Genomic DNA, 23,695 nt, shown 5'->3' on the forward strand with positions numbered 1-23,695 from the left:
ATATCTGAAATATCTGTAATATTATTTCAAAAAATAAAATATTACCTTCATCTTCTCATACCACTATTTGTGCAAGAGCAGTTTCCTTGAATATACATGCAAATAGTTCTTACCATAAACGATCAAGATTGATAAAGCAATGTTATATTATATTGCTTATTCATTAGTCAATTCATTACATTAAGAAATAACTTTGTCAGTCACAATAAAATAAAATAGGATAAATTAAAATAGGATAAAGTAAGATGAGCTAAAAACAGTGATAAAACAGAATAATGATTCCCCCCCCCGAAACTAAAATCTTTTCTAATTAACGGCTTTCCTGAAAGTTTTTTAAAAATGGATATATGTATTTGAAACAAAAAGTAGAATAATTTTCCAAACTAAAATAGACCTAAAAAAATATTTTTTATTACACACAAGGTGCAACTTTCTTTAGAGCATCAGCTACCATATTTCTATAATGTGGCAAAAACAAAATACTAAATCTCTTCCTAAATCCATTTTAATGAAACCTGCTTGTGCCTCATTAAGTGGGTATCTATGATTAAAATAGAGATGATTTTATGATATACAATGTATTTATTGTAAAAGCAGCATCTGTTTGTGTCACAGGATAACATATTTTAGGGGAAAAATACAGATTTAAAAAGCAATCCAGACTTTGGTATGTGTGTATGAGTGTGAAAGTGTATGTGTATGTGTGTGTGTGTGTGTGTGTGTTTTATATACATATATGTATATATAAATGTACTAAGGGATTAAGAGGCTGGTATTTTGCATTCTTATAAAAAACTAAAACTGCTGGAAACATTCAGAACAATTTTATCTACAGACAGCTTCATTTTTATGATCTGTGGGACTACAGCAGTTCCTCAAACTTTTAAGTGCTCCAAAGAAAAACATTCTGTAAAACTATTAAAATTAATCAATAAGACTTTTAGCAAATGACATTGTCTGAAATGAAATATATTGATATATAAGTCAACTGTATTATTGTCATATAAATATTAGAGTTTATATTAATATATGAAAAATTGTAAAGCTCATATCATAATAATTAATTTAGCAACAAAACACTCAAACTTCTTATAGTATAATATTTACATCAGAATTCCAATAACTCTAAGCTTGAATAGTTTTTAGAAGCATTTTAGGACTATTTGTATATTCTTTGTAAAAATCAAGAATTTGGACATTCTCTTGTATTCTTTCAGGTTTTCTATCAGAAATCATCTTTAATCAGTTACTGTATTTCTGAAGGTGGGGGGGGGGGGGATATATCACACTTTAGTATAAACCAGTAACCTAATACAGAAAGCTTTGATCACCAGATGTAAATTCATGTATATTCTTAAGCAGAATACTAATGTGTTGCTTTTCCCATTTAAACATTTATTCAAAACTTAAACGACACATCATCTAAAAAAAAATACACTCCTCCTTTGGAGCCATCCCCTCCACTGAGAGGATGTCTTTTAACTCATCTGCTGCTCTCTTTATTAATAATGTCCTTAAAAATAACTTTTAAAGCAAAAACCAACCAGTCAATGTGTCATTAATTAAATTAATAGAGAAAATTCTTAAAATTCTTAAAATTAAAAAGCTAAGTGACATAAGTACAATGACTTTTCCTCTCTTAAACATATGGTTTATACACTTAGGAAAATCGCTCTATTTCTTCAATTGATTGCAACTCTTTCTCTGCTATAGGTTTATTTCTATATATTTTTTAAAATGTCAAGATTTAGTTACTGTAAAACTAGGAATGTCCTTCCTAGCAAAGCTAAATGCTTCTCAAACTTTAGCACCATGTCCACATTGTGAGAAGAGGTAACAGGTTAAAGTAATTTTTATTGCTAGTATTGGACAAAGAAAAGTGTGGCTTTGGCAGCCATCCTAGGTCGTCCTGAAGTGACCTGGTTAAAGGGATTCTGGTGAAGTTGCGACAGGCCCAGCAAGCTGACAATAAATATATTGCATAGCTACAAAAATCCAAAGCAGATACAAATGAACTGATCCAACAATTTAGATTTAGATTTAATTGGATTTGTATGCCGGCCCTCTCCGAGGACTCGGGGCGGCTCACAGCATGTACAGAAAAACAGGAAACAATAATAACAATCCAATTAATAAATTTAAAAAACAATCTTAAAATTCTAATTTAAAAACTAGCGATATTATTCATTCATCAGTCAAACTAAAGCATTCATTGGTCAGGGGGAAAGATCTAAGGAACCCCAGGCCTGGCGGCAAAGATGAGTTTTTAAACTTTTTCGGAAGATGAGGAGGGTGGGGGCAGTATGAATCTCCGGGAGGTGCTGATTCCAGAGGGCCGAACCCCCCACAGAGAAGGCTCTTCCCCTAGGTCCCGCCAGCCAACATTGTTTGGTCGATGGGACCCTAAGGAGACCAACTCTGTGGGACCTCACTGGTCGCTGGGATTTGTGCGGCACAAGGCGGTCTCGGAGATAGTCTGGTCCTATGCCATGTAGGGCTTTATAGGTCATAACCAACACTTTGGATTGTGTCCGGAAACAAATTGGTAGCCAATACAGTCCGTGGAGTGATGGTGAGATGTGGGCATTTTTTGGAAGGCCCAAGACTGCTTGTACAGCTGCATTTTGGACGAGCTGAAGTTTCCGAACACTCTTCAAAGGTAGCCAAATGTAGAGAGCATTGTTAGTAGTAGTCGAACCTCGAGGTGATAAGGGCATGAGTGACTGTGAGCAAAGACTCCCTGGTGCACCAGGCGGACCCAGGCAAATGCCCCCTTGCCACAGCCGAAAGATGGTGTTCTAATGTCAGCTGTGGATCGAGGGGGATGCCCAAGTTGCAAACCCTCTCTGAGGGGGTCAATAATTCCCCCCCAGAGTGATGGACGTACAGATGGATGTGTCCTTGGGAGGCAGTACCCACAGCCACTCCGTCTTGTCTGGATTGAGTCTGAGCCTGTTGGCACCCATCCAGACCCTGACAGCCTCCAAACACTGCTTCGCTGAGTGGAAATGTACAGCTGAGTATCATCAGCATACTGATGGTAACTCATTCCATGTCCTTGGATGATCTCACACAACGGCTTCATGTAGATATTAAACAGCAGAGGACTGACCCCTAGGAACCTCACAAGGTAGGGACCTACGAGTCGACCTCTGACCCTCTGCTAACACTGACTGCGACCGATCGGAGAGGTAGGAGAACCACTGTAAAACGGTGCCTCCCACTCCCAGCCCCTCCAGTCGGCGCAGAAGGATACCATGATCGATGGTATAGAAAGTCGCTGAGAGGTCAGGAAGCACCAGGACAGAGGATAAACCCCTGTCCCGGGCCCGCCAGAGATCATCCATCAACGCAGCATTTTAGAAAACAGTCCCTCACACTGACCTCAATGCCCCTCTCGCCAGTCTCAGTCTCAATGTCAGCTTAATCACTCACTCATATGCTCGCTCGCCAGCAGCTCAGTCTCTTTGTAGTTCGATTTCTTTGCTTAATTCCCTCATTCAGCTTGTGTACATAGCTCGTTCTGCCGCTCTTTTAGCTGAGATTCGGTTGCTTCTCTTTCAGCTTGTAGGTGGTCACGGATGGGCGCTAATATTCCCAGCAACAATCCCAAGAAGGTCTTAAAAGCTCTTTTTAAAGGGTCTTCAATCATCAGAGACTCTGATAGCTAATTTAGTAGTACAAACCTGAGTAGTGAAAACCTGAGTAGTTGGTAAAAAACCATAGTCCCGACGGAGAGCGTGGAGAAATGATTGCAGAAACAAGCCAAAGCACCGGGCCTGGGTGGGTTTACAGGGGAATTTTATAAAACTTATATGAATGTATTGCTGCTGCATTTGGGGAAACTGTTCAGTAATATATTGTTAAATCGTGATATCCCACAGATATGGAAGCTTTCAGAAATTGTTACTATTCCGAAGATGGGTCGAGACTTAAGAGAGCCTGGGTCCTAATGTCCTATCAATTTGGCAAATCAAGATTATAAAATATTTATGAAAATATTGGCAAATAGACTAGAAAGTATTTTACCAAAAATAATTGAAGAGGATCAATATGGATTCGTGAAGGGAAGGAAAATAAGCGAACCAATTAGAAATGTAATAAATGTGATGCACCATGCTAGGAAATTGGGAATTTTGAAACTAGATGTGTATAAAGCTTTTGATAAAGTTAACCATAGCTATTTATATAAATTATGTAAGGAACTAAATATGGGGGATAAATTTTGTGAAATTATAAGAGATTTATAAAGGGAATGAAGCGTATATAAGAGTGAATGGACAAAGAACGCAGAGAATTAAAATATTAAACGGCATCAAGCAGGGATGTCCTTTATCTCCAAAATTATTTGTAATAGCTATAGAGATCTTAGCTAATAAGATAAGACAAGATAACACCTGGGCAGGATATAGAATAGGGGAATTAGAAATGAAAATATATTTATTTGCAGATGATGCAATTATATTGACCCAGACCCCGATGGAGATGATTAAAGGTATAAGAAATATTTTACAAGAGTTTAAACAGGAATCGGGACTGTTGGTTAATCTGGAAAAAATCAGAGATTATGTGCTTAAATACAGGTCCGAGAGAGCAGATAGAAATTAGGAAAGAATCAGGGTTGAAATTAGGACTAAAAAAAATCAAATATTTGGGAATTTGGTTATTGAGGAACCCAGCGAAAATTGAGGAGGTGAATTATATATTAATATGGAGGAAAATGTTGAAACAGATGAGGAGCTGGAAAGAGAAAAAGTTAAGGAGAATCTCTAAAATAAGAGCTTTAAAAATGATGATAGTTCCCAAAATGATGTACCTATTTCAGTTGCTGTCAGGGGGGCTATCAATATTTAAGTTTAAAGAGTGGGATAAAAAACTTAATTACTGGATTTAAGAAGATAAGAGACCAAGAATAAGGAAAAAGTGCCATGCATGTCATCCGGGGTGAAGCGCTGGGGGGAGGGAGTCAGGAAGGTCCTCCTGCTCCACCCCCCCCAGCTGAAAGCACCAAGACGGTCTGCCGCCGCCCGCTTGAGCCTCCCTTTCCTCTACGCCACTTCGCCCTGCCTGTCATCCTGGGCGAAGCGTTGGGGAGAGGGAGTCAGGAAGGTCCTCCTGCTCCCACCCAGCCAAAAACACAAAGGCGGTCTGCTGCCGCCCGCTTGAGCCAGGATGACAGGCAGGGGAAGCGGCGTGGAGCAATGGGAAGCTGAAGCTGCCGGCGGTTTGAGCCTCCCTTTGCCCCATGCTGCTTCACTCTGCCTGTTGTCCTGGGCAAAGTGCTAGGGGGAGGGAGTCAGGAAGGTCCTCCTGCTCCCCCCCCAGCCAAAAACACAAAGGCAGTCTGCCGCTGCCCACTTGAGCCAGGATGACAGGCAGGGGAAGCAGCGTGGAGCAATGGGAAGCTGAAGCCGCCGGCGGTTTGAGCCTCCCTTTGCCCCATGCTGCTTCACCCTGCCTGTTGTCCTGGGCGAAGTGCTGGGGGGAGTCAGGAAGGTCCTCCTGCTCCCCCCCCAGCCAAAAACACAAAGATGGTCTGCCGCCGCCCGCTTGAGCCAGGATGACAGGCAGGGCGGAGCAGCGTGGAGCAAAGGGAGGCTGAAACCGCTGTCGGCTTCAGCTTCCCATTGCTCCACGGGCGGCGGCAGACCGCCTTTGTATTTTTGGCTGGGGGGGAAGCAGGAGGCGCATGATTGGGCCGGCGGTGGGTGCGGGGCGAGGCGGCAGGTCAGCATCCTGGGCGGGTGGGCGGCGGGCGAGGAGGCACGGCCGAGCGGGCACGGCTCAGGCTCCGGCTAGACCTCCGGCGAGGATGGGGCGGGCGGTGGCTGGACGCAGCGGGGAACATCTTAGTGGCTCCAGCGTGGGAGGCAAGAGAGGACCGGGCGACCAGAGCAGCAGCGCTGCCGCCGTTGCCGCCACGCCCGGCTCGGCTTCCCTGGCCGCCACAGGCACCGCGTGCTGCGATCTTCCGGGCCGGCGAGGCTCAGCGGCGGAAGGCGGCCGCCTGGCGGGGGAGGCTCGGCCGAAAGGGGCCAGGGCTGGAGCCACAGAGCCAGGCACGCCTTCCGCCCGGGAAGTCCTGCCCCTTCATCCCCGAAGGCCGGCCTTTTTGGCTGGGAGGGAAGGTGAAGCGCTGGCGGCTGTAGCAGCTCCTGCAAGAGGCTTCCCCGCCCCTCGCCTGTGGCTGGCAGAAGAGCGCTCTTGCCCGGCGGGAGGAATAGCACTGGGCAAAGCACTCTTCACCTCCCGCCGGGCAAGAGCGTTCTATATCTGACTTCTCTGACCGATGCAGCCCCTTTCTTCCAGTCCTAAGCATCACTTCCAATTTGTAGTCCTGCAGCAGCCACTTATCTTTTCTTCCCAGTGATAATCAAGAGGGGGAAAGGGGAAAAGTATCTGAGAAACAGCCTTCAGCATTAAAGTGCAGGCTGGTTAAAGGGCTGGACAAAAATATGCTGAGAAGAAGATAAAAGCTTGTTTGTTGATGATTGGAACTTACTGACAATCAAACAGGACCTTTACCTACCAGAAACTGGCACCAGAGAGGGGAATGAGACAACATACTGTATATTAATCAGAGGAGGAGGATCAGGAGGAAAACCTGAAGAGAGAGATGAGTGGATGTGTAAGGGAGTCAATTGGTAAAGGCAAAGTCATCAGGCTTTCAAATTCTTCTCACTGGTGCTTAGCACCAAGTGAGATTTCTGGAAAGCTATAGAGCTTCACATGGCAGGCCTATGGAATTTGATGTCATTCACACTGAAGCCACAGGACTATTCCCCTGCACTCCAGCTCACTCAATTATGTCTTATTCCTCACTTTGGTCTGCACATTCCTCTAATGAAGGTGGCAAATATCCCAGCAGACACTAGGTTTCTTGTCTTTGCTTTTTCAAAGTCTTGGTTTGAATGATTTTGAAACTATTAGATAGCTTCGGCTCCCAGGTTTTTTTTCTATCCCTTAAGTATACCATGCTCCAAGAAATTAACTATGAGTTGCTGTACATCCACATAGGGAAAACATAGATGGGGGGGGGGTCATAATTAAGCAAGACAAGCACGTGGGTTCTTCACTTAAAAGACTATTATGACTTGAAACCATATGGACAGGCTCCCTTACAATTGTTGGTAAGTTACATGTCTTAAATTTTACTATCTCTTACATAGGGCTTTAAAACCTATTTCTGAGTTGACCTTTAAAAAACTGTTTTTATTTTAGCAATTTTCTTTACTTAAAAACAACATTTTATAGTTTAACTTGTTTTTCGTAAGCTGTTTTAAGAAAGACATTCAAATAAATTTAACATAAAAATATTTTAAATCCTGAATATCATTCAAAAAGTAGAACAGATTAAAGGTAGTTGGAAAGCCTAGGACAGATAAGTAGACTTACAATTGGTGTGAAATACATCTAGTCGTGTTATGTTAGAATAACATTTGAAAAGAATGATAAAAAAACATTTATCATACAATAAATTTTCTCCAAAGGAAGGACTATTCTAATTTGATTGTCTTCAGAAATTTCCATTAATTTTCTACTTCACATATTATTTCCTGAAAATTATTTTTGAAGCTTTAAACAGCACATACATGCTCAATATGAAAAAAGACAGCAAAAATAATGACCTAGAGCCAGAGAAACTTTCTCCATCAGAATACCCTAGGGAAGAATCACATTCCTAATTTACAGAAGATAACATGATTAAATATACGAAGTATAAGGTAACAGTAATAAGTTACAGAAATTCATGTAAAAGTCCAGTTATAAGGATTATTTACAGAATATATGTGTGTGTACATCTACATAGGCATATATCGATATGGACAGGGGAAGAGGGAGGGGGAGGGAGGGGAGGAGAGGGTGAGAGGGAGGGAAGGAGAAAGAGAGAAAGGGAGAAAGAGAGAGGGGGGGAGAATCTTGCAATGAATGTAAAGTTGCCTCCAAGCTAGCACTTTAATTTTCAAGAACCAAGTAAGAATGGGAAAAAAATCTAGTCAGTAACAATGCTGTGTTGAAAAGCAATAAAATCAAAATTAAGTTATAAATAATTTAAAGCCTGTCATGAAGATGCATTAATAATTCATCAGATAAATAATTTACTAAATAATCAAATAAATAAATAATGAAATACATAAATAAATCAGCAAATAAATAATTCTGCAAAATAACCTAAACAATAAGTCACTAAAATAAATGACAACTGAACAAAACTATAATGATTTTCTTAAATTCTGATAGTTTTAAATAAACAAATGTATATAAAATAGAACAATCTTGGTTAGATAAAAAGATACTTTTTTCTGTGATATTGGTGAATTTCTAATTATGTTAAAAGAATACACCATATTTTACAAGAATGAAGCAATCCTGATAATTTAACAAGCCTGCAGTTATAAAGTATGCTTTTACATTCCATGTAATTCATCTCCACAAACTAATTTTGCATCAAACATATATAGGCAGTTTATTTGCAAAATGCTTAATTTACATTTTCTTTTCAGTGCAGTACTTACAATATTGCTATACAATATTGCTATGTAGTCCTTCTTGGCCGTTGCTTTATAATCTTCTCCAAACTTTCAGAAGTTTTGCTGTAGGGAGAAACAATTGGAACCTTAATTATTACAGAATAATTTTAATTAGGACAGGTATCTCATTCATTAGTGGATGACAATAATTTATTTGAAAGCATTTAAAAGGCAGTTTTATAATTCTACAAAGCAATTTAAACACAAAAGAATCCTATCTACTAACTAAAGTTTTTTGAAGTCTTTTATGGAATGATATCAGGCACACTGATCCCTTATTGCATTAAAACTGACATACTATCTGTGCAAACTGGCACTTGTTCAGAGGACAAGATGTGAGAGGATTTGGCTGACTTTTAAATCTTATTCTGAATGCCTGATATTCATACTCCTTGCAAACGAGCAAGGATTTCCAGATATTTACTTCTAGGAAAATAGCAGTTCTATTAGTCTGTAGTAGCAAATTCAAATGTAGGCCCCAGGCCGCTTCCCAGCAGTCTCCTGAAGCCGAACGCCAAAGCCGAACTTCCGTGTTCGGCTTCAGGAGACAGCTGGGAAGCGGCACGGCTGTTTTAAAAGGTCGCAGTCGGCCTGGGGGGCTTTCCAGCACCCCCCCAAACCCCGAACCCGGGTTCGGGGGGGTGCTGGGAAGCCCCCCAGGCCAGCTGCGACCTTTTAAAACAGCCGTGCCGCTTCCCAGCTGTCTCCTGAAGCTGAACGCCAAAGCCGAACTTCCGTGTTCGGCTTCGGGAGACAGCTGGGAAGCGGCGCGGGGGTTCAGAAAAATTTTGCCTCTTCTTACGAACTTTGTTCGAGTTACGAACCGGCGTTCGGGAGGCTTCTGGGAAGCCCCGCCGCCCGGCTGTCGCCTTTTAAAACAGCCACGCCGCTTCCCAGCAGTCTCCGAACGCCAGTTCGTAACTCGAAAAAAGTTCGTAAGAGGCAAAATTTTTCTGAACCCCGGGTTCGTATCACGAGTTGTTCGTAAGACGAGAGGTTCGTATCTTGAGGTACCACTGTATATTTAAATGCACTGTGACCCTATTCACATTGACCCACAAGGAAGTCCTACTAATAATCACATGCAAGAATGTTCTGTGAGTTATATAAATAATTTTACATTTATAACATTTTTGTTACAAAGAATCACATTCGCACGTATTAGGAGAAATAGCTAAGAGGATTATAAGGCAGAAAAAACAGTAAATGAGGTGAGTGTCAGGCTTTAATAAATAATGAATCACAACTTTTACTATTGGCAGGCCTGCATAGCAAATAATAAGAGAACCTGATTTGTAGTTCAGCAATATCTGACGACTCATAATTTTTCCATCCTCATTTCCAATGTTTATAACCTTTTCAATCTTTCAAATAAAATCAAATAAAGAATTAAACCATTCTATAGCAAAATTCAATTAACTTCCATTAAAGAAAATACAGACCTGTAAGAGTGATGTTTTAGAAATAGTAACATATGACACCTGCCTCCAAACAAATGTAATTAATTAAGACCTGTTTTAAAGGTTTCATATAGTAATATAAAATACAAAAAAGGTATCAATTTCAATTCAACTCTTACCTGGTTGGCAGTACATCTATTTTAAATGGGATTTTGCTTATTTGTTATATACAGCATAATTAATGACACTCAAGTTAGCTTTATCCTTCTTGAAACATTATACAAAATCATTCTAATCTTCTTTGATTTAGTACACCTTTTAAGATTATTTATTAATGTTTGAATATCTCATCCATCATTCATTACTATTGATGTTGCAAATTAGAAGAATGGAACAAAGCATTGAACTATTCACTTTTTCCATATACATCAATAAAACAATCACCTTCTCTGGCACATAATGAAAGAAGAAAGTTAGTTCTAGTTGCCAGTGAAAAAAACTATGTCCATGCAAACATCCTTAGGTAATTTTCAATATCGAGCAAAAAAAAGGTTCCCTCTTTTTCTTCCACCAACCAAATAAAAAATTATTGTCCAAATAAAAAGAAAAAGGAATAAATGAAAGCAGATTTGGGGTCACACAAGAAATGAAACAATGCAAAATAAAAAAGGAAATTAAAAGTTATTTTTGAACCAATGTTCATTAGAAATTTAATAAGAACTAGTGACTAGAATGCTTTGACTGTCCATGATAACTAGAGGAAAAAAACTGTGAAAATATTACTAACTAGAGGAAGTAATTGGAGGGAAAATGAAGATTAAGGCATAGATCAATAAGTGCTCTTGATTTCAGTTTAGCAATATTGGTTATCTGATAATAGATTCTACAAATTACCGATAATATGTAAATAGAAAAGTAGAAAAATGTTTAAAATTTAGGAATAAAGTATTGTCATGAAACAAAATATTTACAGTCTTCAAATAATGATAATTGCTCTTTGAATCTTGTTCCTAGCATGTTGTTAGAAAAATTCCCCAGACCAAGAGAATAATGTGACCTCTCCAGAGCAGCACAGTATATTCTAGCAGCACTGAATAGCGAAGGGTTATTGGGTGCAACAACTATTTTTGGGTGCTCAACTGGCATCTTGTTGTCTTTTACTCCTCTGGAAAGGATGCAGTCCAAATTCCTAAGAACTACTTTTCAGGTAGCTCACTGTGTCCCAAATGTAATATTAAAAGGGGAGGCAGGATTAACTAAAGTTGATACAGGTGCACAGAGGATTTACATTATAGCACATAGACTTTCCTCCCCGCCTCAAAAAAAAAGGTCTGAGTTATTTTCCTCTAGAATAACATTTTGAATCAATATATTGTAGTTCAAGACCATCTCACAAAAAAATTAGTTTCTTGCCTTCTCCCGATAAATGCTCCTAATTATGGAGCAAGTGTGCACTTAGTGCATTTAAACCATGTATTAGACTTGGAAGCCCAACAAAATCAGCCTGCCCCTAAGAACATTTTTTGAGCAAATGCCGTCACCTTACTGTCCCCAGCTCTGAAGGGGATTTTAGCCTGATGAAATGCACTTTTAATGCAAATAAGAAGCATTAAAAATAATAATAATCAAAGTAAGATAATATATTACAATTAGTAGTAAATTGTCAGTACACAGTCAAAGTCTGCCTAATTTTGCAGACCATATAACAAAATTTAGCTACAAAGAAGCAACATTGTACTGATCTGATAACACAATTGTACATAAACAGATAACTGTATCCTGGGTGTTTTTATCAGGTGAAGTGTTATGAAGTGGGTCCATATTTCATTACAGTAGTAATGTGAAGTAAGAGTAGTATAGTAAGACGTGAACTGTAGTTTTAATAGGCTTTTACGTACAGGACAGACTTAACTAATGGATTTTTTAAAAATAGTGGTTGTCAAAACTGCTTTGGGAACTACCTCACTCAACAACTACAATCTTGGCCCTTCCTGTTGCGGTTGCTAAGCAAAAGAATGGGTCAAACAGATGGAATTGAAATAATTCCCTGCCAAAGGCAGCTCCCCTCCATGTGCAAAAGGGAATTCATGGATGGGCCAGAGAAATAGAAATCTGAAAGGAAGGACGTCTTCATGACATCAAAGCTCCGCCTATGGAATTCCCTATTGGGATTCCCCATCTCCGTTTCAGCCTCCAGATCGGCCAAAAACACCGCTACTGATTGCAAAAACGGCGCTCCGCCGGGCGCCGCCACATGGCTATAACCTTCTGAAACAGCCAAGCGCTTCTCAGCGGCCTCTGGAACCTGAACCCAAAAAGTTCGGGTTCGGGTTTGGGAGAACACCGAGAAGCCCCCAGGCTTTTTAAAAAGGTGACAGCCAGGCGGCGGCCAGCAGAGCGCCATTTTGTGATCTGCAGTGGGTTCGTAAGGCAGAAAAAGTTCGTAAGAAAAGGCAAAAAATTTCCGAACCCCGGGTTCATATCTCAAGGGGTTCGTATCACGAGGTAACACTGTACCTCTTTTTCTGCAAGCCCAACAACGGGCTACAGTCATTCACACTAAAGTTCTCACATCAGATATGGATAAACCCCATAGTCAGGATAAAGAAGAGAAGAAATTTAAAGACCCTGTAAAAAAGTGGCAGCCCACGCAGAAAATTAGGTCTTCTCCAGGCAGGGCGGCAAAAGGGGGAGGCACTAATAAAAAAAAATTATTAGAAGACAGAAAAATATCTCCCCTACTACAAACACACCAGGTTGCTCTTGGAATTCATTTGATTAGAATTAATTATGGATGTTGGAATACTAAGAGTGCCATACTAAATTCCTTAAGCCAACTTCTCCATTGTCAGAGGGGGCAGATTGATCTCTGTGCTGTGGAGTGGCTTCCAGAGCCCCCAAATTGGAAGAGATTATTTCTGACTTTTAAACAGCCCACCATTCCACTAATGTTATTTAAGATGAAGGCACATCTAGCCTCCTTCCAATTTTTTCCAATCAGAGTTTTCTGTGAGGAAAAGGTTAAACCCTTAATTGTCAACATGGGAGCCTCTAAAGATGCTGTCTCTTCCACACTCTCAACCTTGGGAAAGAGAGATGAAGAAAGTGGGAGTAAGCCAGCATTGCTCAGTGATAATGCACTTAACATCTCAGAAACTGGACTTATTAACACTTTCAGCACTCTCCCAAGGGAAGAACAAGATAATATATTACTTAAGCTGGAAAACTTAAGAAAATCTCTACTGACTATAGTGGACACAGCCAAACCACTTATAGATTTGATTTCCCAGGTGGTTGTGCTTCTTGATTCTCCTCCAGGAAGGAGGAGTTTGCATGAATGTGAGCTTATGGAAAACAGAAGCCAAGAGACACAGGGGCCACCAGCAGAGAAGGAGATACTAGCATCCTTATGTAACTACCCAATGATGCCCTCAGTACTACAAGTGAGTGAGAGAAGCCCCACATCAGTGTTATCATCTCAAAGCTGAATGGTGTATGATCTAACAACCCCCTCTTCTACATCTAGTGAGGAGGTATCTGAATGGCAAGCCCTGTTAGCTGGTGTTAAAAACTCTTACCCTGAACAATTTTCCCAGGAGTCTATACAGGATTTAGATGGGACCGCCCCTCTTTTAGAGAAGGCCAACTTTGAGTTTGATGACACCTTAATACATTGCACCAACCCACCAAATTCCCTCTGTATAAATCAAATGTCCTGACGAGCTGCAAAAGAAGAGACCCGATGTAAGAAAAACATATTAAGTATTATGTCATGGAATGTAGCTGGGTTGTAATGTTTTAGAGGTTTAAATCATCCTGATCCTCTGATAGATAAGGATATCATTTTGGTGTAAGAGACCTGGACCAGGGATGACCTTCTGTTAAATGGATATCAATCATATAAGCTAGAAGCAAGGCCAGGTAGAGGTCCAGGAAGACTGAAGGGAGGGTTGGGTATTTTCATTTCTACCAATTTGAGACCAGAGCCTACTCTTATTGCCCCACTAAAACATATGGCCGTGGCCCTTCTCCTCAAGATGGACTCAGTCCTGCTTTTAATAATTAATGTTTATCTTCTGCCACTGGTAAGAAAAGCTGAAATCACTGCAGTATGGATGGGGTTGGAACATTATACAGTGGAACCTCAAGATACGAACCTAATTGGTTCCAGGGGGAGGTTCGTAACACGAAAGGTTCGTAAGATGAAACATTGTTTCCCATAGGAAACAATGTAAAGTCAATTAATCCGTGCAACTAAAAAAAAAACCCGCAAAAAAAACCGCTGCTGCCCAGCTGTGACCTTTTAAAACAGCCACGCGGCTTCCCAGCCGGGCTGGGGGGCTTCCCAGCAACCCCCCCAGCCCGGCTGTGACCTTTTAAAACGGCCGCGCGGCTTCCCAGCCGTCTCCCGAAGCCAAACGCCAAACCCAAACTTCTGCATTTGGCGTTTGGAGGCTGCTGGAAAGCCCCCCAGCCCAGCTGTGACCTTTTAAAACAGCCGCATGGCTTCCCAGCTGTCTCCAAATGCCGAACGCGGAAGTTCGGCTTTGGCGTTCGGCTTCGGGAGACAGCTGGGAAGCCGGGCGGCTGTTTTAAAAGGTCACAGCCACGCTGGGGGGCTTCCCAGCACCCCCCGAACCCCGAACTTTTGCCGAACTTCCGGGTTTGGGGTTGGGGGGGTGCTGGGAAGCCCCCCAGCGCGGCTGTGACCTTTTAAAACAGTCGCGCGGCTTCCCAAACGCCGAACGCGGAAGTTCAGCTTTGGCGTTTGGCTTCGGGAGACAGCTGGGAAGCCGCACGGCTGTTTTAAAAGGTCACAGCCGCACTGGGGGGCTTCCCAGCACCCCCCCCGAACCCCGAACTTTTGCCGAACTTCCGGGTTTGGGGTTCAGGGGGGGTGGGAAGCCCCCCAGCCCAGCTGTGACCTTTTAAAACAGCCGCATGGCTTCCCAGCTGTCTCCAAATGCCGAACGCGGAAGTTCGGCTTCGGCGTTCGGCTTCGGGAGACAGCTGGGAAGCCGCGCGGCTGTTTTAAAAGGTCACAGCCACGCTGGGGGGCTTCCCAGCACCCCCCGAACCCCGAACTTTTGCCGAACTTCCGGGTTCGGGGTTGGGGGGTGCTGGGAAGCCCCCCAGCGCGGCTGTGACCTTTTAAAACAGCCGCGCGGCTTCCCAGCTGTCTCCAAATACCGAACGCGGAAGTTCAGCTTTGGCGTTCGGCTTCGGGAGACAGCTGGGAAGCCGCACGGCTGTTTTAAAAAGTCACAGCCGCACTGGGGGGCTTCCCAGCACCCCCCCGAACCCCGAACTTTTGCCGAACTTCCGGGTTCGGGGTTCGGGGGGGTGGGAAGCCCCCCAGCGCGGCTGTGACCTTTTAAAACAGACGTGCGGCTTCCCAGCTGTCTCCAAACGCCGAACGCGGAAGTTCGGCTTTGGCGTTCGGCTTCGGGAGACAGCTGGGAAGCCGCGCAGCTGTTTTAAAAGGTCACAGCCGCGCTGGGGGGCTTCCCAGCACCCCCCCGAACCCCGAACTTTTGCCGAACTTCCGGGTTCGGGGTTCGGGGGGGTGGGAAGCCCCCCAGCGTGGCTGTGACCTTTTAAAACAGCCGTGCGGCTTCCCAGCTGTCTCCCGAAGCCGAACGTCAAAGCCGAACTTCCGCGTTCCGCGTTCGGAGAGAGCTGGGAAGCCACGCGTCTGCTTTAAAAGGTCACAGCCGGGCTGGGGGGCTTCCCAGCAACCTCCCGAACCGAACCCGGGGTTCAGAAAAATTTTGTCTTGTCTTACGAACTTTTTTCGAGTTACGAACCGGCGTTCGGGAGGCTGCTGGGAAGCCCCGCCGCCCGGCTGTCACCTTTTAAAACAGCCGCGCGGCTTCCCAGCTGTCTCCGAACGCCGGTTCGTAACTCGAAAAAAGTTCGTAAGAAGAGGCAAAATTTTTCTGAACCCCGGGTTCGTATCACGAGTTGTTCGTAAGACGAGGGGTTCGTATCTTGAGGTACCACTGTATTAGTGAACTACACATGGACCATCCAAAAGCCAGAGTCTTACTGGGGGGAGATTTCAATGCTAGATGGGGACCAGATGATTATACAATATATACAAAATATCATCATTATCCCCCAACAGAGGCTCCCATAAGAACAAACTCCTCCCTCACACGACTCACCAAAGACAAGAAAGCCAATTTTGCTGGCCTTTGTCTTGCAAAGATGGTGAATAAACTTAATCTTTATATAGACAACGGATCCTGGACTACAGATTATCCTGGCGAGATCACTTTTATGACAGGATCCAAAATCAGCACCATTGATTATATTCTTACCTCTATGGACTTATTACATTATCTAAAGAATTTTGAAGTCCTTCCTTACCTGGAAAGCAATCATCTACCTTTATGTATATATATGAAGTCTCTCATCAGGCAGATGCCCTTTGCAGACCAATTTATCTCTGCAATTTCTCCAGCAGGCCCAACAAGATGTAGAGTCAAATGGTCCCAACAACTTGACCAAAAGGTGAAAAGAGCTCTATCAGAGGATTATCTTCAGAAACTTCGCTCAGCCTTTATCACAATCAACCTTTCTCAAAACTTACTAGAATCGTGTACACATATAATTCATAAGCTTCAACCAATTCTAGTATATGATCGAAACTTTTCAGCTAAGAAAACTAGCTGAAACTATGGTTTGAAAAGGACTGTGTAGAAGCCAAGAAAGCTCTCACATTGGCTTATAAGCTGTACAAAAGTAAGACTGGGAATGGCAACAAAACAAGCCTAAACCATCTTGTTATCCTCAAAAAACAGTATAAGCAACTAATTGCCCTTAAGATGAAAGGTCCTCCTGCGAACAGCTTATTGGGGCCGCAAAGCAAAATACCTCCTCTCTATTCTGGCATTTAATAGGTAGACACTCAGACAGAATACATACTCCATTAGATGTTCCCATACTTCCTAACACCTGGGAACTTCACTTTCAGAGGATGTATGAAGACCCATCTAGTGAGAGTATAAGATCTACAATGAAGGACTTGCCAAATTGGCCGCCGGTCTCAGAGTCTGAAATCAAATCGCTCATCGGCCAAGTCAGGTCTGGCAAAGCCCCAGGAGTTGACTCGGTTACCTCAGAAATATTGAAGAATAACTTGGAGTGGTGGACACCAGTTTTGGCGGTGCTATTCACGTATATTGATTCAACTGGCTATGTCCCAGAAGATTGGGGCTTGGCAATTGTGGTCCCAATTTTTAAAAGGGGAAAAACAGATGACCTTGCTAATTATAGACCAATAAATCTATTAAATATAATTAGTAAACTTTACGCCAAACACCTACAAGACAAGCTAAAGGAGTGACTGGATTCCGAGAATCTGATCACTGAAGCCAGCTTTAGAGAGGGAAGACGCACTATTGATCAGTGCTTAGTTCTCTGCCACCTTATTGAAAAATGCATTTCAAATAGTCCTGTATCACTATATGCTGGATTTATAGATCTCAAGGCAGCCTTTAATTCAGTTACTAGGACTAAATTATGGGAGAAGGTGGAAGCTGCCTCCATTGACCAAAGGCTTCTTCATTTATTACATGCCCTACATACCAAAACATCCCTCATGAGGTATAATATGTAAGGATCCCTCTGAAAGCCACTTAAAACTGAAAGAGGAGTTAAACAGGGTTGCAGCTTGGCCCCCCTGCTTTTCAACTTTTATATAAATGATATGGCAAAATGGTTGAACAAACCAAATCACACACCCCGCCCAAAAAAATAGGTGACCAAAACATGGCCCTTTTGCTCTGTGCAGATGATGCCGTGATCCTCTCCAGGATGCCAGTAGGCCTTGCAAGCCCTTCTTCAGTACTATAATAACAATAACCTGAGTATAAATTATGAAAAAACAAAGATCATGGCCTTTGCAAAAAGGCCAAAAACTTACTCATGGTATCTTGATGGGCACAAAATAGAGCAGGTAACCACCTTCAAATACCTGGGAGTGGTCCTCCAGGCCAATTGCTCAAGGAAAGCACATGGAGAATATGCAGCTGCCTTGGGCCAAAGATCAGCGAGCTCCATTCTCATTTTTTTCCGCAAAAAGGGAGGTTATTATGTTCCTGCTGCTATTAAGCTTTTTATGGCCAAGTTGCTGGCTCAGCTTTTTTACGGGTCCTTGCTTGGACCGCCAGCTTCAGCTTTACACTTTACACCACTAGAAATAGTTCAATCCAAATTTATTAGAGCAATTCTCCAGATGCCACATTGCGTTTCAAACGCACTTCTGCACCTGGAGACTGGATTGATAAAAGTCGAAGCAAGAATCTGTATAGTGTCTCTAAATATGTGGTAAAGCTTAATTTTTTCCCATAACGTCTTGCTCCGTTAATCCTTCACGACGAATTTTCCTCTTCATGGATTAAAGCCATCGAGTTCAATCTTCACAAATTAGGCTTCTCCCCAGTTTCAAAACTTGAGATGAACTATGATCTAGCAAGACAAACCTTGCGACAAAGAGTGGAGGACATCGAGAGGCAGGAAGACTTAAAGCTCATTGGTGAACTTTGTTGATTGGGGGGGGGCGTATTTTTTTTTTTTTGTAGAACACTGTCATTTAGTGGCCAGGAATATAATAATTGCTACATTGAATATATTGTAGCCATTCAATTATTACTGACTTTGAAACTGTGTCTTTTTCTCATCTGGCTGAGAATCAGCAAACTCTGATATTCATACGTTTTATCAACATTTTTATCAATACACTGATACCTCGTCTTACGAACCCCTCTTCATACAAATTTTTCATGATACGAACCCAGTGTTTAAGATTTTTTTGTCTCTTATTCCAAATTATTTTTACCTTACGAACCCGAGCAGCTGCCCCCGGGATGCCCCGAAGTGCTGGGATTTCCCTGAGGCTCCTCTCCCTGGGATTTCCTTCATTTTTGCCAGCGCTGCTTTCAATCCCAGCGACAAACTCCCCTCTTCCAAACTGCATGGGGAAAAGACTCATGGAGCTCAAGCGAGGAGAAAGGTGTGGGAGAAATGAGCAGAATGGGATGGGCAAAAATGGGAGAGAAAGGGTCACAAAGCTCAAGAGAGGAGAAAGATGGAGAAATGAGCAGAACGGGGTGGGCAAAAACGGGAGGGAAAGACCCATGAAGCTCAAGAGAGGAGAAAGGTGTGGGGGAAATTAGCAGAACGGGGTGGGCAAAAACGGGAGGGAAAGACTCATGGAGCTCAAGAGAGGAAAAAGGTGGAGAAATGAGCAGAACGGGGTGGGCAAAAACGGTAGGGAAAGACTTATGGAGCTCAAGAGAGGAGAAAGGTGGGGAAATGAGCAGAACCGGGCGGGCAAAAATGGGAGGGACTCATGGAGCTCAAGAGAGAAGAAAGGTGTGGGGGAAATGAGCAGAATGGGGTGGGCAAAAACGGGAGGGACTCATGGAGCTCAAGAGAGAAGAAAGGTGTGGGGGAAATGAGCAGAACAGGGTGGGCAAAAACTGGAGGGACTCATGAAGCTCTAGAGAGGAGAAAGTTGTGGGGAAAATGAGCAGAATGGGGTGGGCAAAAACGGGAGGGACTCATGGAGCTCAAGAGAGGAGAAAGATGGGGAAATGAGCAGAATGGGGTGGGCAAAAATGGGAGGCACTCATGGAGCTCAAGAGAGGAGAAAGGTGTGGGGGAAATGAGCAGAACGGGGTGGGCAAAAACGGGAGGGACTCATGAAGCTCAAGAGAGGAGAAAGCTGTGGGGGAAATGAGCATAATGGGGTGGGCAAAAATGGGAGGGACTCATGGAGCTCAAGAGAGGAGAAAGCTGTGGGGGAAATGAGCAGAATGGGTGGGCAAAAACGGGAGGGAAAGACCCATGGAGCTCAAGAGAGGCTCTGTTTGCCTTGCTTCATTGGGACCCACCTCTTGCCACCTCTCGCTGTCCCTCCCCCCACTCTGTTCACCTCAGCTTCGTCTGCCCGCCGTTTTTTTTAAAGCCTTAATGTTTTTCATTTCCTAATGGGCTTGCAAGCATTATTGGCTTTTCCATTGATTCCTATGGGAAACATTGTTTCATCTTACGAACTTTTCACCTTGCGAACCTTGTCCTGGAACCAATTAAGTTCGTAAGACGAGGTATTACTGTATTGCTCTTTGAAAGAACATTTTGTTAAATCTCTATTTAAATAGAAATCTTTGTTTTTGTTTAAATAGAGTTGCCTTTATTTTTACATTTGGAGTTTCACATTTGAATTTAGGCTTGCTGAATTTTTATAAATATTTAGAAATAATTTCCTCCTTTTTACTCTTTTTAATTTCATATGTAAATTTTTATAAGAGTGTTTTATATTTGTTTTATAAGGAATTTTTCAATTTTTAAATTAACATTGATCTCTGAAAGAACACTTAGTTAAACCACTTGTTTCAAATAGAAACCTTTGTTTTGGCTTAAACAGAGTTGGCTTTAATTTGCATTTGGAATTTTTTGGGGGGAGATTTTTATTGACTACAGTGATCCCTTGATTTTCGCAGGGGTTACGTTCCAAGACCTCCCGCGAAAATCGATTATCCGTGGTATAGTGGTGCGGAAGTAAAAACACCATCTGCGCATGCGCACCCTTTTTTCCATGGCCGTGCATGCACAGATGGTGGAGGCGGGGAGCGACGAAAGTGCGGAAGCCGACAGATTGCTTTGAATGTCGGCTGCCCCCGCCCCCCCCAGCACCCGCTCGCCCGCCCGCCCACCCTGCCGGCCGCTCGTTCTCTCGCCATTTGGCCGTTCGCTCGGCCGGCCGCTCATTTTCTCGCCGCTCTCCCGTTCGCTCGGCCGGCCGCTGCCCAGCTGGGGAGGTGGATTCGCCGCCCCCACCAGCCCGATCTCTCTCCGGTGGCTGGGGAGGTGGATTCGCCACCCCCACCAGCCCAATCTCCCTCCGGTGGCTGGTGTTACACACACAAGCCATTCCTCCTTTGGCTGGGGAGAAGAGACCCCACCGGGCGCGAGCTGCTCTGTTATTTGCCGCTCCTCGCCGCCTTCGCCTCAGCTGCTGCCCGCTGCCTTCATCTTCTCCCCAAACTCCTCCTTCCCCGCCAAAGCAGCCACCGCAGTCGAGCGCGTGAGCGATGCAGGGCAGTCCAATGCCGCCGGGAGGGGAATCCAAGCCGGTGGCTGGGGACGCGGATCCACTGCCCTCGCAGCCCGATCTCCCTCTGTGGGGGGGGCGATGAACCGACGATCGGGGGCTGTCCGTCCCTGTTGGGTGGTGCAGGGCAGGCACAGGGAGGGAGGGAGAGAAAGGAAAGAGAGAGAAAGGGAGGGAGAGAAAATTGAATGAAGAAGGGAGAGAAAGAAAGAGTAAGAGGTAGAAAGTATAGAGAAAAAGGAAGAGAAAGGGAGAGAGAAGTGACTCTTGGTGATGACGTATGACATCATCGGATGGGAAAAACCGTGGTATAGAAAAAAAACCCGTGGAGTATTTTTTAATTATTATTTTTTGAAAAACCGTGGTATAGCGTTTCGCGAAAATCGAGACCGCGAAAATCGAGGGATCACTGTATATAGATTATATAGATTTTTTTCTTTTTTATTACTTTTTTGCATGTGCTTATTTACTCCTTTTTGTTGGATTAATTTTTGAACACCTATCCTTTCTTCGTTTTTTGTATTGGATCCATACATTTCTTGTTTTTCTCATTGGATTACTTTTGCAAATGCTATCTGAACATCGGGTCTGTATATCCATTTTGTGGATTACAGTTATTTTACCTGATTGGATTACTGTATTTTTTGATATATAAGACACACCTAGATTTTAGAGAAGGAAAACAAGGAAAAAAGTATTCTGAACTAAATGTAGTATTAAATAGTAATAGTAACCTCTCCAGCCACGATTGGATGGGTTTGTGGTTGCTGGTGTTTTTTGTGGGAAAACACCCAGTTTTCTTCCTTCCTTCCTCCCTCCCTCTTTCCTTCCTCTCCACTTCTCTCTTTCCCTCCCTCTCTCTTTCCCTTTTTTCTTTCTCTCCACATCTCTCCCTCCAGATCTCTCACATTTCTCTCCCCCTCTTTGCTCTAACTTTTCTCTTTCATTTGTTTTCCTCTTTCCTCTCCCTCTCCTTTTCTTTCTCCCATCTCTCTCATTTGTTTTCCTCTTCTCCCTCTCTCAATCTTTCTCATTTCTTTCTCTCTTCTCTCTCATTTGCCTCTATTTCCTTTACCTCATTCTTTCCCTTCATCATTTTCTAATTTATCTTTCTCCCTTTTCTCTCTCATTCCCTCCCCCTCTCACCTCCTCCCCCTCTTTTTTCATCCTTGTCTCCCCCCCCCCATGTGTGTATATTCACTCTTGAACCATTGTCAAAAACAGGTGAGGGCTGGAGGGGTTTTCTCTTCTTCTTTAGGCGCTTTTTACCATATGATTTAATCAAGAGTCATTATCTCTTTTGTTTCTCTCTCTTTCCTCTCATTCTCTGCCTCCATCATTTTCTCATTTCTTTTTCTCCCCTTTTTGCTCTCATTTCTCTTATTCTCTCCCTTTCATTTGTTTTTCTCTTCCCTCTCCCTCTTTTTTCCTTCTCTCCCCTCGTCTTTCTCATTTGTTTGTTCTTCCTCTCCCTCATTCTTTCTCTCCATCATTTTCTCATTTTTCTCTTTCTCCTTTTCTCTCTCTCACATTCCCTCCCCCTCTCACTTCCTCCTCTCTCTTTATCTCTCGTCTCTCTACCTCTGTCTCTGTCTTTCTGGGGACCAGCCAGCAGCCTACCACACTTCGTCTGAGCATATTCTCTGGTTTTACGCAGAACTGCACCGCTTCCTCATTTTACAGCCAGCCGAGTAGGATCAACTCCTCTCCTGCACTCTGCGTGCCGATCTCTCTCTTACCAGGCTCCACCCCGCAGCTCTGGTTTCAGCCCCTGCTACTGGGACTCCCAAGATGTGCTGAGGGGATGCCCTGCCCGGTTCTCCGCAGCTGCATGAAGGGAATCCGCTTCTTGAGGGGCTCCCGGAGGGTCCGCTCTACACCAGGTTAAGTCCCAGCAGAAAAGCATCACATTCTAGGTGGCTACCCGGGGCTTCTGGCTGGCAGGGATAAGATAGGCGCGCCGGTGAGTTAGCCGATCCCAGTGGAGACAGTAAGGTGTGGTCATGACATTCCCGGCACTGCTGCTCCTCGAAGGGAAGCTGCCAGAGCTGCCTCAGCATTTGCTGCCACTGTCTTTGCCAAGACCGGCTAACTCAGTAGCATGCCTGCCTTGTCCCTGCCACCCAGAGGACCTGGGCAGCCGGGGGTTAACCTGGTCCAGAGAGGCGCCTCCGGGAGCCCATTGCATGCAGTTGTGGAGAAGTGGGAAGGGCATCCCCTCAGCGCATCCACCTGGCAGAGGCCCACGGTCAGCGGGAGGGGGCTCAACTCCATCAGCCTCCACCCCAATCTCCAATGCCTTCGGGGGCACTCCCAGGGCTGATCTGCTGTCTTCCTGCCGAGGGCTGCCAGGGGGCCTCAGCACCATTTGGTGTATAAGACGCACCTTGTTTTTCACACACTTTTTTGAGGTTAAAGGGTGCGTCTTATACACCAAATGTTGCTGAGGCCACCTTGCAGCCCTCGGCAGGAAGCCAGCAGCTTAGCCCTGGGAATGCCCCCAAAGGCAGGAGATTGGGGTGGGGGCTCGCTGCTTAAATAAGCACCTGCAAAAAGCTCCATATTTTCCAGTGTATAAGACGCACCTAGTTTTTCACACACTTTTTTGAGGTAAATGGGTACATCCTATACACTGAAAAATA

General features: G+C 43.7%; 1 protein-coding gene across 4 annotated transcripts in view; it reads right to left on the reverse strand.

Annotated features, from left to right (window-relative positions):
• Nucleotides 1-23,695, reverse strand: part of TBC1D5 (TBC1 domain family member 5) — a 584,043-nt gene that overhangs the window by 533,923 nt on the left and 26,425 nt on the right. For 3 of the 4 annotated variants that reach the window (XM_070727730.1, XM_070727732.1, XM_070727729.1), the window contains exon 2: nt 8,517-8,594. The gene's annotated coding sequence lies outside the window, so the exon portion shown is untranslated. The remainder of the gene's footprint in view (nt 1-8,516; nt 8,595-23,695) is intronic. The other variant, XM_070727731.1, reaches the window with a different exon arrangement.

This window comes from Erythrolamprus reginae, chromosome Z (genome assembly GCF_031021105.1).
Source record: "Erythrolamprus reginae isolate rEryReg1 chromosome Z, rEryReg1.hap1, whole genome shotgun sequence".
Classification (NCBI taxonomy): Eukaryota; Metazoa; Chordata; class Lepidosauria; order Squamata; family Dipsadidae; genus Erythrolamprus; species Erythrolamprus reginae.